Raw genomic sequence first — 14,067 nt, 5'->3', positions numbered from 1 at the left:
GGATGTGTGGCAAACGTGACGCGCCATCTTAGAACAAAGCTTCACAAGAGCAGAGTTTAGAACCATTGGACATCAATGCTGCAGTACGAATACCTTCCCAAAAATAACATGCTGAGTCTTTAATTGAAGTCAGCTTGAAGCTTACGTCGTGTGTCGTCTTGGAAGACACTCCCATTGCAAAAATTGACACTTTAATTCCAGTCCTGAAAAATGCTTTTGGAAACCGGAACTTTGTAAAAGTTTCAATCAGGGCATAACTACAACTAGTGGGATAATTAGACACGTCATTGCCCCTGTAGAAAGAGATATGCTTTCTTGCGAACTGAAGAAAGCTCATTTATCTCTTTAATAGTTGACGAATCTACCAATAAATCTTGGCAGAAGGTCTTGGTCCTTATAGCGAAGTACAGAGCTTCCAAAGATATAGTGCAAGAAGATATTCTGGTGCTTTTGCCAGAAGTGTCTAATACTTGGACACTTTGAAAGCCTAGGAATATCTTTGCAAAATTTGATGGCGATTGGCTTTGACAAAACCAGTGTTAACACTGGACATCAAAAAGGTCTTGGTACGCTGTTAAAAGAATATGTGCCAGATTTGCCTGTGCGAGGCTGCACCAGCCGTTACCTTGGTCTTTGTTCTACATAAGTAGCTAAGAAGTTGCCAAATGGAACTGGGATTTTTGAATGTTACATATTCGTGTATGTGGAATAAAGCCCAAAAATAAATGATGAACTAAAGATCTAACAAAATTTCTGACACATGTAACCCTTAAGCTTTCCCAAAATTAAGTCGTAGCCACTCTTGAAGCTTCCATTGAACGAATCCTTGAGCAGTGGACCCACTCCTTTTATTTTTTACCAACCATGGAGAAGGTGACTCCGTTGGAGATAGAGGAGACAAAGAAAAGGCTAATAAAATTCTTGCTTTTATGCGTGATTCATCTGTGAAAGTTATTTAGTATTTTCTTCCATTTGTCTTACAAAAGATTAATGCACTAAACAAAGAGTCTCAAGCTGAGGGAGCATGGATTCACAGGCTTTTGGAAAGTTCGCGACAGACGTATCTGTTGCTTCTCAAGTGCTTTGTCAAATAGGAAGCAATAGGGCGCGTACGAGATCCATTTGAAGTTCGGTTGAGCCCAGCTCATTTTCTTGCACTTGATTGTATAAAGTTGGGACCAAATGCACTGTGCCTCACGAGAAGCTGCAAAACACTGGCCTATTGAATGCTCAGCAGGATTCCTGTATCCAGATGAGCTGTCTGATTTTTTTTTGAAATTGTGCTCACAAATGAGCAAACGGATTGATGACAATGACCTAACGTTGGTAAATATCAAATGCTTAAGTCCAAATTTTGCCTTATCTGGAGATGTGGACACTCTTGTGCCTCTTCTTCAACGGTTTCCGAATTGGATGGGTGACACTGAGGCACAACTTGAAAAAATGCAAATAAAAATGCAATAAAAACGCAATTTTGTGTGGTGTTTTGAAGGATGATAACTCCGTTTTGTTTCTGCTTTCATTTTTTTTCGCTGTATTAAGGTACGGTACTTGACTAGAATGAAGTCAGCTATAGTTCACGACTAGTTACTTGAACCTCTTATATTCCTTTCAAAACTTTTAGATAAAATGTAAATAAAACTTTAACTAGACATTGGATGCATTCAACTATAGTTCAGTGAAAGATCTAAGCAATCGAAATGAACACCTGCAAACTTCAAGCAGAGCATTACCTTTAAAGCTAAAAAAAAGAATGATAATCACTATCTAACTTATTTTTTAGAGGTTGACTTCCTAACTTTATTTTGAATAAAATTATACAAATTTAAAGATAATACGTTTATCGATTGAAGGATAACTGGTAAATATGTTTTTATGGCGTAAGAATGGTGAGAACAGTGAAAGGGGCTGCGCCCGCGGCGGCAGCCGCGCGCGCGCAAGTTTTGGAATTGCACACGCTTTTAACAACTTGCACTCTTTTTTGGCCTTAATTTGCACTCTTTTTTCAGGTTTGCAGTTGGCAACCCTGTTCTGGGTGGCAATATCTTCTGTGAAAGAAATAGCAAAAAATTATTATTGTTTGTCAAGTTCATTGTCTACATTAATAAGCTCTTCTCGTACCCAAATTAGGTAGATATCAAGTTTTCTTTGTTAGTTGACTGTATAAAAGACAATACTACTACTTGATGAGCCTTTGGTATAGGTTGAGAATAGCAGCTCTTCAGAAGGAGACATCATAGCCTAGAATAAAAGAGACTAAACCGACCTAAGACCTTATTCCAAATATTATAATTTTACTTAGAAATTTAATTCCAATACAGATCCTCAAAGATGATACCTACCTTTTTTTGTCCTAGCCAAGTGGTTGGTGTGCTGGATTTGGAATCCTTTGTTTAAAGGGCAAGGGTTCAAATCCAAATATCCAATTGTTTGGTTTGGGATGAGGTCAATGACATGACTCTGTAAGTTGAGCCAGAGTTGACCCAGCTGAAAATGGGGGTAAATTTCTACCAAATAATATTATTGACTTACAAATAAAGTGAATAGGCCTATACCACTTGATGCCTTTTTTATGCTCTTTACAAATATAACAATAATTTTTGTTGGAAATGAATTTTACCACCACCCCTATTTATACCAATTCAGGGTATATATTTGCACATTAGGGGGTGGGGGTAAATTTTATTTCCAATATAAATGAGAGGTAAGATTAAACTTTCCCCCCACCCCCCTAATGTGCAAATATATACCGTGAATTGGTATGTATAGGGTTTGGGACTAAAATTCATTTGCAACAAGAATGATTATTATAATTTTAAAGTGCATAAAAAAGGCATCAAGTGGTATATTAACTTTATTTGTAAGTCAATAATATGATTTGGTAAAAATTTACCAAAATGAGTACCTAGAGAAATCTGGGGAAAGTATACAGTGAGGGTGTGCAAAAACTCTGGATGGTTGGCTTTCATCCCCCCATTACACTTTCTGGCTTAAAGGCCTTGAGAGAGAGATCAGCACCACCAGTTTAGACTTTAAGGGTCTATTCTTGGTAAATTGACTTACAAATAAAGAAAACAAACCACTTGATGCCTTTTTTATGCTCTTCCCAAATATAATAGGCCTAATCATTTTTATCAGAAATGAATTTTACCCCCACCCTTATGTATAACAATTCAGGGTATATATTTGCACATTAGGGAAGGTGAGGATAAATTTATTTATGATGTAAATGAGAGGCAGGTTTAAACGACCCCCCCCCCCCCTGATGGGCAAACATACACCCTGAATTGGCATATATAGGGGTGGGGGTAAAATTCATTTCCAACAAAATGATTATTATATTTGAAAAGAGCATAAAAAAGCATCAAGTGGTATGTTTACTTTATTTGTAATTCAATAATATGAACTGCAAAAAATTTACCCTATTCTTTACTATTATTTTTTTCTCTTGTTTTTCACTTTTTTATGACAATTTTTACCTCATTATAGGCTATGCAAAATAATTTAGGTAGGCTAGCACATTTCAACTGCAGCTTCACTGTACCTTACCCCGTCCCCCTTATTTAAAAGTATATAGTCAAAGTTATATATTTCTCATGTGTTCTTTGGTTCTTGATTTCATCACAGTTGATTCAGTTAACCAGTTTAAACAAGTAAATACAACAGTATTTAAGCAGTATCTTAAATAAGGGAAAAAGTTATCATCTTTGAGGATCTGTAAATAGCTTATAATAAAATTCTTGTGTAAAGCAATTATTATAATTTGAAAGAGCATAAAAAAGTATCAAGTGGTATATTCACCTTACTTGTAGGTCAGTAGTACTTTCCTTGTTAAGCTCATTGCCTCTTTTTGCTCTAATAGATCTGAAGCAGTTAAATATCTAAATTGTTTCTCAGATTGTCTCCCTATTTTTAATGGCATTCCTCAGCGGACTATTCTAGGCCCTCTCCTTTTTTCTCTGATGATTAACAGCCTTTCAACCCTTTATGACAATAGGTAGAAATTTGTCAATGACTTGACAGTTTTAGAGATATGTCATAAAAACATGTTTAGAAACCCAATGGGCATACTCCGAGATATTGCCTGTGAGGCCTCTTCTCTTGACTTGACAGTTAATCCGCAATAGTTAACCCTTCTAAATCCGCAATAATCTCAGTAAGTTTCCTTAAATCCCCTCCCCTTTTTCTTCCTCCTATTCCTCCTGAAACCTCTGTCACATCTCTTGAACTCCTTGGCGCTACAATTTCTTCTAATTTGAAATGGGATGTCCATATAAATAATATACTACGACAAGTAAACTCTTTGCTGTCCCTTCTTAAACTTTTAAATAAATTCAGTTGTCCTAAATCACATTTAATACAGGTATACATTTCTTTTGTGCATCCCATATTAGAGTATGCTTGTCCTCTGTGACACCCTGACCTCTCAATTGACGCAACACAAAAGATTGAAAATGTCTAAAAGAGAGCTCTAAGAATTATTTTTAAAGAGGGCAAGATACCATATTTGCATTTGTTAAATATTTGAAAACTAGAGACCCTCAAGAGACAAAGAAATAATTTGTGTCTCCATTTTGGTAAGTTGGCACTTTCGAACCCCCATACTGCAAACCTTTTCCCTGAATACCATGTACCTGATAGAAATTCTCCTCCACAAACTGTGTCCCAGCCTACCCTCACCTTGTCTTTCATTCTTTGTACCTTGTGGTATAAGAAATCTTTTATCCCTTTTTTTACTGATATAATAAAAAGTTGTTAATTTGTACATAAATCTTATCTTTTCTCTTACATGACAAAAGAAACAGCTTGTTTTTCTTTTTACTCATTTTTTTTGTTTTTGCTCCTTATCCCCTTTTTATGTTGTTTTTTAAACATTTGTTAATGTGTTTTTTTGTTGTTTTTTTTAGTTTTATCAGTTTTTATCTTTTTAACTAGTTGTCATTTTGCAGTTTTTAATATAAGTGACAAAGGAATCATATAGTATTCCAATATTTATTTATTTATTTATTTTTTTGCATTGGTTGCCAATTTTTTTGTTGCTGTGCTTTTGTTATGATTTTTTTTTTTTTTTTTTTTTTTTATATGGACTTTGAAATTCAAATTCAGCCCTTCAGGGCTTGTGAAAGTAATTTTTCAAAATAAATATCTTTATCTCGAATATACCAAATTTACTGTAAATTTGCAGGTGGCACAATAATTTAACTAGGATGAAAGTGAATGCATCATGTTGTCTTTTTTTATGCTCTTTCATAATTCAATAATCACTTCTGTTGCAAATTTCATCTTGAGCCCTTGAAGGAGCCCCAAGGGTATTCATTTTTGTAACCACCCAAAGAAGTTATCAACAGTGGTTAAGTTATTGAAAAGTTGTTAAAAAAAATCACTAATTTATAAATAAGTTTTTCAAGAGTAATATATTCAAAAAATACTTATTTATAACAATTCAAACCTCATTAATTAAGCAACACAAATATAAACTGTTTTCCTATGTTTCAAGATTTTCAAATGCTGTCAACAAAAATAGCACTGAATTTTGCAATTAGAAACTTTGCTGTCAACAGTTCAGGGTATATTCCAGTTCAGGGTATATATTTGCACATGGGGGTGGTGGGGGTGGGAAAATTTCATGGTAAATTTGTAGTGGACTCTATAATTTAGCTGTGATGAAAGTGAAAACATCATTTGATGCTTTTTTTATGCTCTTTCATTATTTATATAAAACACCTTTGGGGTCCTTTTAGGGGCTCAAGATGCAATTTGCAACAGAAGTAATCATGGAATTATGAAAGAGCATAAAAAAAGGCATCAAATGATGTATTCTCTTTCATCCTAGCTAAATTATTGTGCCACCTGCAAATTTACCATAATTTTATTCTTATTTCTATAGCTTTGTTTACATTGCTGACTATCCATTCACAGCCCTCCTCTTATGGCTGCATTGAGCCCAAGACTATAAACAAACTAACCAAAAAATGATCACATACTTTCTTTGAAATATGCAGCAAGAATCAGTAAATCATATTCTCTTGCTTTTTTCCACTTTTTGGATCAGTTTTCATCATTTATTAGCCTAGTTTTTCTACATAGCCTGAGGCTATTTGAGATCATTAGACAAGGGCTAGGGATTGATTGCTCAAAACATGAACAAAACAATGAAAATGAGCATAAAATTAACAATCTGAAATGTCTCTTTTTGTTCTGGGTATGTCTCCTTCTGAAGATCTGCTATTTTTTACCTTTACCAAGCTTTTTAATGCTGGTACTAAATAAATTAATAGCTAGCTTACCCTTACAAATATGCAGTGCCATAATTTTTTCAAAATCCCGGGGGGGGGGGGCAAAGTTAGAGCCAATTTTCCCAAATCAATCGAAAATGGTAGTGACAACTCTAAATGAGTCATCTATTACCATAAAGGTAAAGATATACTAAAGAAAACTGACATTGAATCCAGCTTATCTTAGTTTGGACAAGATTTTTTGCAGAAACTAAATTTCAGGTGGGAGGGGGGCAAGCTGAGGTATGGGGGGGGGGTAAACTTGGGTCTGGAGGGGGCAGTTGCCCCCTGCCCCATAGCAAATTACACTCCTGAATTTTCTTTAGCCTCCTCTTCTAATGGGGCTAGATATAGCCCAATGTTGTGCAAAAAAATTAAGCTAATTTAGTTTTTTTTTAATTAGCTTTATTTGGCATTATTGATAGCATAGCCTATGCATATTTGTTGAAGAAGAATTAGTGACATTTATTTTGTGTTGAAAATTAGTAACAGTAGCCTACTAAAAGGGTTGAAAAATCATAAGGCCCCAGGCACTGATAGTGTGGTAATGAACTTTTTATATATGCTGGTTATGAAGTTAAAGATAAATTGCTATAGATTATGAAAATGATTTTTGAAAAAGGGTAGTACCTGCTAATTATAGGGAAACTTTAATTAAAACCCTCTGTAAGAAAGGTGACAAGAGTGTCTGTTGTAGTAATAGAGACATTAGCTTTGTTTTTCTTGGAAACAAAGTACTTAGCATAATGATACTTTTAAGACTTAGAGAGGCTGTAGATAAAGTTTTAACAAAAGAACAGTGGCTTTGGGAAGGGTAGAGGAAGCATCAACCCAACTTTCACTCTTAGATTAATAAATTAAGAAATACCTGAGTCATTAAATACCTTTACTTCTCAGTTTTATAAATTATGAGCAAGCATTTGATAGCTGATAAAATATCTTTAGTGAAGGCCCTATCCTTGTATTTATTTATTATTTATTTTATTCAACACAGGAAAAAACCATAGGCTTGTTGCAGTACAAATACAAAAAATAACAACTCAACAGCAACACTGCAAAACACAAAACAAAATATATTCTTCAGTGAAACAATTATATAACTAACTATATTACTGAAGCTGTTTTTCATAGAACTCAGTTTCAAAGAGAGCACTCTTAAATGTTTGCACTGTCTGTGCAGAAACTATGGTATCAGCTAAACTGATTCAAGATTAGGTCTAAAACAGTTAGTTAATTGCCCAACAACAAAACATGGCACAGCTCTGGACTGCATAGCTACTAACATGTCTCAATTCTACAGGAAACCCTCCCCAGGCCCCCCAATAGGAGGAAGGATACCACTTCACCCTTGAGCTACACCCCATAAGCGAAGTCCAGGTCATGTACACTACAGAAACAACTACAAGTCAGCCAATCACAAACAGCAGATTGTTTGGTTTTGGTAATTGGCTTACGACTGAAAAATGGGACAGTTTTTTTTCTATGGCTAATACTGATGAAATGGCCACTACTTTTCAAGAAAAACTTCTTGGCAAGTACCATTTCTATTTTCCTGAAAAAGTTAGCAAACGTTTTTTAGCAGATCATTCATACGTTACAAAAGAAATTAAAGCACGAAAATGAGACAACTTTTCAGGAACAAAAAAAAACATAAAGAAGCTACTAACCTGAAGAATAAAATCAGAGGAATGACCTGCCAAGCAGCAGTGGTTTACTACCAAAAGGAAGTGTCTCATTTATTGGATTCTAAGCCTGGACAGTGGTACAAAAGGAAAAAGCAAATGACAGGTAAAATGCAGACTGGATTGGATTTTGGCTATGATGAGCTGGAAAAAGAAACTGCAGATTGCCTAAACACTCACCTGGCAGCCATTGTTCAGTCACTTCCACCACTAAACTTGGAGGATTTTCTGCATCTATCTCCAAATCTTATGGATTTTCCAATCATCACAGAATTTCAAGTTCGCCTCAAATTTATGAAACTGAAGAGGACCAGCATTACACCACTCAATATTCCTGTTGACCTCATTAAGGCTTTTCCTAAATTTTTAAGTGCTCTTTTAACTTTAATATTTAACAAGATTACAATGTCAGGCCAGTATCTGCGAATTTGGAAAAGTGGATTCATAACCCCTATCCCTAAAATAGGAGCCCCCTTGTGATTTTGCTGGTGTTTGGCCTATTACAATGACATTGATTTTTAGCAAGATTTATGAAAGTTTCATTGCTGAGTGGCTGAAAACTTTTATTTTCAGCAATTCGGTAATATTCCCAAGAGTTCAGCAAGCCATTACTTAGTTAGTTTGCTTGATAAGATTTTAAAGCATCTAGATGAACCAGAACACTGGGTCAACCTCATTACAACTGACCTAAAGAAGGCAATTGACCTGATCTGCCACAGAACCCTTATCCTCAAGCTATTGACAAATTTTAATGTTGATGTATATTTGATAAGAATAGTTGCAAATTTTCTTTCAGGTAGAAGCCAAAAAACTAAGTATAAATCAACCTATTCTGATCCCCAGTCAATTTACTGTGGAGCTCCCAAGGGAACAGTTTTAGGCCCTCTACTTTTTTTGGTTATGGTAAATGAGTTGGCAAATGATGAGTTGGATCACTTTAAATTTGTTGGTGATCTATCTGTACTGGAGCTGGGGGAAGAGTGTTTCAAGTGAAGCAGACAAAATAATGGCAAGTTTATCATGTCAAGCTGAGGAGGGCAAAATGATCATTGATAGTGAAAAATTGCTCATATTAACTTTCTCTTTTCTAAGGGACAATTTATCCCCTGCTTCACAGAATGTTTCAGGCATCATGGATATCAAACTCTTGGGAATATATCTCACACATGACCTGAAGTGGGAAAAACAGACACAGAAGATGATCAAATGGGCAAACCTGGGTATCCTTTCTTTAAAACTCCTTGCTCAGCATGGCGTTCCAACCCCCCCCCCCCCCCACCTATTGCATATTTTTCTTACATTTGTCAGACTGTTGGTAGAATATGCTTGTCCTGTTTGGCATTATTGCCTGACTTTGGACCAGAAGGACTGCCTGAAAAGGATCCAGTACCAAGCTCTTCTGGTAGTGTCAAAATCTCCCAAAGTCCCCTATTGCTCCCTTTTGAAACAATTTTTGCTTAAAACCATCAACATGCCATGATGAATTGTGTTTTAAATATGGTGTCAGTATTTTGGAAAATCTGCAGCTTTGTGGAATCCTCCCCCCTGAGCAGCTCCCTTCACGCCAAAGGCTCCTGCAAAATGTAGCTCAACCAGCACCAAAAATTCAGATGGTACCAGCACAGCATATGCGGTATGCAAGTAGTTTTGTTCCCTTGTTTGTCAAGATTTTAATTCTGAACCCACTTGTCAATAATTGTATATTTTATTTTCTTTAGTTCATTATCACAAGTCATTAAACTTGACTCTGTTTGACTCTGTTTAGTTTGAATTTGTGATATTTTGAATCAATATATATTTTTGCATGATGATGGCTGTGGCTGTGATTTTCTAATGTTTTATATGTTTAGTGTCTTATTATGACAAAAACTGCTGCTGATTGGCATGATTGTTTTTAAGGTGTTTGAAAATAAAATCGTTATCGTTATCGTAAACTATTCCAAAGTTATTCAACAGAACAAAAAAGTTACCTGTTTTTGATGCAAGTCAGAACCCTGTTTGACATGTGTCAAAATACTTGGGGAATACTTGTGGGTGTATCCTGGTGGATTGAACATGCCTATTCTTTTTACTTTATTTTGCTGTTTCTCTTCAACTTTTTAAATGGGTAAATGTATAAAATACTATTCAGATAGTGGAAGCAAAAAACTAAAAAATTGCCTCAAGTATAGGGACAAAATTGGATAATCATATGGAGTGTAATTGTGTGACCTAGATCTCTATAACATATTGTGTGATATAATAGCGTGACATAGGTCTCTTTATAAATGCTACCTTGAATGGGCCACTTTGTCTCATCTTTAATGGTCCAGCAAAGATTTCTTTGTTGTTCACAGTTAAAGTGTTGTCAACATTTGACCATTTCAAAGTTAATCTACCAGTTTAATCCATTTTAAAAATTTTACTTTTGACTATCCTTTGTCTGGAAAGTCCAGAATTCTTGAAATATGCATGCCCTACTTAATATTATTAGAAGTTTGTGACACCAAGGAGTTTAACATGTTTCATTAGCATTTTGGGTGGGGTATGAATTCTATGCTAATTAGAGAGGGATTCATAGAGAATATTTTGTATTTCACAGCTTTGGATCTATTTGAAAGATGTATAAAATTTACTAAGAGAGGGTGTACTTCAAATTTATTCAGTGATAAATGAATTAGGGTGTTGTGATCAACGAAGTCAAATGCTTAAAAATATGAACATGGCATGAGGCCAAGCAGCAGTTCCTCAGATGATGGAAAAATCTAGCATCAAATCAGTAAAATTAAAATTGAAAAAAATTAATGTTGTTGAGAAAGTGCCCTTAAATTCAACACCAATTGTTTCTCATCTGTTTTACATGTCCAGTGAAGTTTTGACAGAGTTACCAATATTTTGACAGGGCCTGTTGCTGTCCGTAAAAATTTTGACAAGGTTACTACAAGATAATCTCAAAAGAAATGAATCTCATAATAGAAGCCAATATCTGCATTTGAATTTGGCTAAAGGAACATTTTTAGTTGGTCTGGTATTCAATTAAATCAGACAAGAATTTTTGATACTTGGAACATAACTTTGTCAATATAATATTAGCTACCATTTAACTTAATTTTATCAAGAAAAAGCCAATATGGCTGCATTTTAGGGAAGATCAGATGTATCTTGATGGAGATTGGTGCTGATCCTGACTTTTTTTTGCCAAAAAATAATCAAGTACTGACAGTTTGAACATTGCATAGCTAAAAAATTGTCAGGAGCTCATTTCGTGTCAAAAACAGGAAACTGATTGAATTGAATATTCTTTTCGTATCTGGATGTATTGGATATAGTGTCCATGTTTCGCATTGTCTAAATATAATAAAGGCTTCAAGAGATGGTGTTCCAAGTCACCACTAAGCAGAGTTATCCTATTTTGATGGAAAATTTTGACAGTGGTTCCAAAATTGCACTTTGTCAAATCATTGGTGCCTTTGCCCTACATTAAAGTCATTAGTGTTATATACAAGACTGACACTGCTGTGGCTAATGTAAGGAATAAAGTTAGCTGCTGGCTTCATATTAAATTGGGAGTTAAGCAGGGTTGCAATCTGTCCCCATTTATATGGATCATGTTGATGGACTTTGTCCTAAGGAGCATCGCAAAAGCAATGAGAGAACATATTAAATTGGGGGAGTAAAACTCTCAACTCTCCCAGACTTACATTCTCCAGATGATTTGAACATCCTAGGTGAAAATGTTTAGCCTACAAAATGAATGAATTTTTTGAGGTTTTGAGAGTTCAAGCCACAAGAATAGATTTGAAAGTCAATTTTAAGAAGACTAAGTTGCTAAGACTGGGAATAAGTGAAGATGAATAGGAGATATTGGGTAACAAGCAGATTGATCAAGTAGACAGCTTCACTTACCAAGGTAGTATTATTAGTAAAGTTTGTGGATACAGTGAAGATGTTAACAGTAGAATTGCCAAGGTCAAGGGTATTTTTTTCAAAGTTGAAAAAAAAGTTTAAAAGAACAGGAAGATAAGTCTGCATACCAATATTAGAATATTGAAAGCTACAATGATGACATTGATTAAGTTTAACATTCCAAAGGCAGAGGAGGATTTGCTAGATGTTTTCCAGAGAAATTCCCAACGGATTATTTTGGGTACCCAACTGACTGATTGTATCTCAAATAGTAAGCTTTACAAAAATGTCTTTTAATCCTGATTTCTAAGGCTACAATGAGACTAAGGTTGAGATGGCTAAGACACATTCTGCAGATGACAGGCTGCCAAAAATCATCCTTGTCACACAAACAAAAAGCAGGTTAACCCTGAATAGGGTGGGAGGATGTTGTAAGGAAAGATTTAAAGCAAATGGAAATTTCTTGGGAGGTTTAAAGAGTGAAATTTTAAATAGATTGGGATTGGGAGGTTTAAAGAGTGGGGCTTTAAATAGATTGGAATGGATGAGGAGTGCATATAGCTGTTTTGTGCTTAGGCAGCTTGGTGCTGCAGTGAGTAGTTATTACCTTAAATTGCAGCTAGGAGCAATCTAAGGATTTCTACTTGTAGAGCTCCAGAATGATGACTGACAAAGTTCTTTAGTGACCAGGTGCTGTCCCATAATCAGTAACATCCCAATTGAGTTATGCTCTCTAGAGGACCACTCAGCATCCAACCTTTTTTTAAAAACATCAATGGATTCAGCATTAACTGTTTCATTAGATAGTTTGTTCCAACTATTGACAATTTGTAATTAAAAGATTTGAGTACCTCTAAATATTGTAGACTGCTTGTCAAGTTTCAGGTTATCATCTCTAGTTCTTTAGTTGGTACTAACAGTAGGGAATAATGCTGGGAGAGTATTAACCCTCAATAACTTGTAGGCTAAAATGGCATCCCCTCCATTTCTCCTGTAAACAAGTGTAGGGAGATTCAGCTTTGATGGTCTTACAGGGTAGGAAAGCTCCCGCAGGCCAGTTATCATTTTCGTGGCATGTCTCTGCAGATCTTCAAGAACTTTTATGTCTTTTTTAAAATATGGGGAGGCAAGAGGCATTCCAACTTCAAGCTTAGGACAACTTCAAACTTTATTAGTAGTAGTAGTGGTATTTACAAGACTGGGTAGTATTTTCCTAGAGTAGGCTCAAGTTAGAAATTTGCCTTTCTGTTTAGGCTTCAGTATTAGGTATTATTGCATTTAAAATAGTTAGCATTATATATGTCTAAAAATATTCAAATGTGTGACATATTTATTAAAATAGTTAATAAAAATCCAATGATAGTGAAATCAAATCTCTAAGGGATATAATACAATTTTTAAATGATTGAATTTGTCAGGATGAGGATTAGCTGTCCAAGTATTAGGTATTTTACCCTAGATGTCATCAATGCACCCACAGAAACTGCTGTAAGCTTAGCATGTTTGGTAAATTTAGGGATGTTTCTATTAATTTGTCAGCTAAAAGATGAACACACAATTGATGTATCTTTCAATATTCTTTCTAAATATACTAATTGGTACCATCATAAGATAGGTTTTGAGCTCCTACAGGACATTGAAGGGACTCTTCCTTTTTTGCTTGGAGATAAGATAAAAACATTACGTTATATCAGAATCCAATGCTAAGTTGATATTACCAGTCATTTATTACAATTGAATATGTATTTTGATAAAACAAAAATAGAATTCATAATTTTATATTTCACAGTTAAAAAAGTTTTGGCAGAATAGGAAAATAAGTTTTTGAACCAAGATTTGAATATTTGAAGCTACAGTGATGACATTTTTTTTCAAGTAACAATGGGTTTATTTAAAAAAAAAAAAAATATATACATCATCGATTCCCTGAAGCAATGCTTGTGCGGGAGAAAACCCACCTAATAAATCAAAAAACCAAGAAACCAAAAAAAAAAAAAAAAAAAAAAAAAAAAAGAAATATAAAAAAAAAAAAAAAGCATAATTAGAGCTCAACTTACCGGACTCGAAAACCAACGAACCTCCAAACAACACCCAACAAAATTATAATAATTATAATCATATTCAGCTGCAACTAAACCCTCCTCAAAAACAAAACTTAAGTGGCGTGGAATAATCCATTCAAAATATACACATCAAAACAATGGTTCTTTAGCGACTTATGAAAA

The 14,067-nt window shown here is 34.8% G+C and overlaps 1 protein-coding gene across 2 annotated transcripts in view; it reads left to right on the top strand.

The window, feature by feature from the left end:
• The first annotated feature begins 2,026 nt into the window (after nucleotides 1-2,026).
• The window catches only part of Bka (FCF1 rRNA-processing protein Bka), a 28,143-nt gene continuing 16,102 nt past the window's right edge, over nucleotides 2,027-14,067 (top strand). The window contains exon 1 of one of the 2 annotated variants that reach the window (XM_089103933.1): nucleotides 2,027-2,130. The gene's annotated coding sequence lies outside the window, so the exon portion shown is untranslated. The remainder of the gene's footprint in view (nucleotides 2,131-14,067) is intronic. The other variant, XM_089103932.1, reaches the window with a different exon arrangement.

Source organism: Artemia sp. Qi Xiang Cuo, chromosome 18 (genome assembly GCF_049724085.1).
Source record: "Artemia sp. Qi Xiang Cuo chromosome 18, ASM4972408v1, whole genome shotgun sequence".
NCBI lineage: Eukaryota > Metazoa > Arthropoda > Branchiopoda > Anostraca > Artemiidae > Artemia > Artemia sp. Qi Xiang Cuo.
This window is presented reverse-complemented; position numbering and strand designations above follow the sequence as displayed.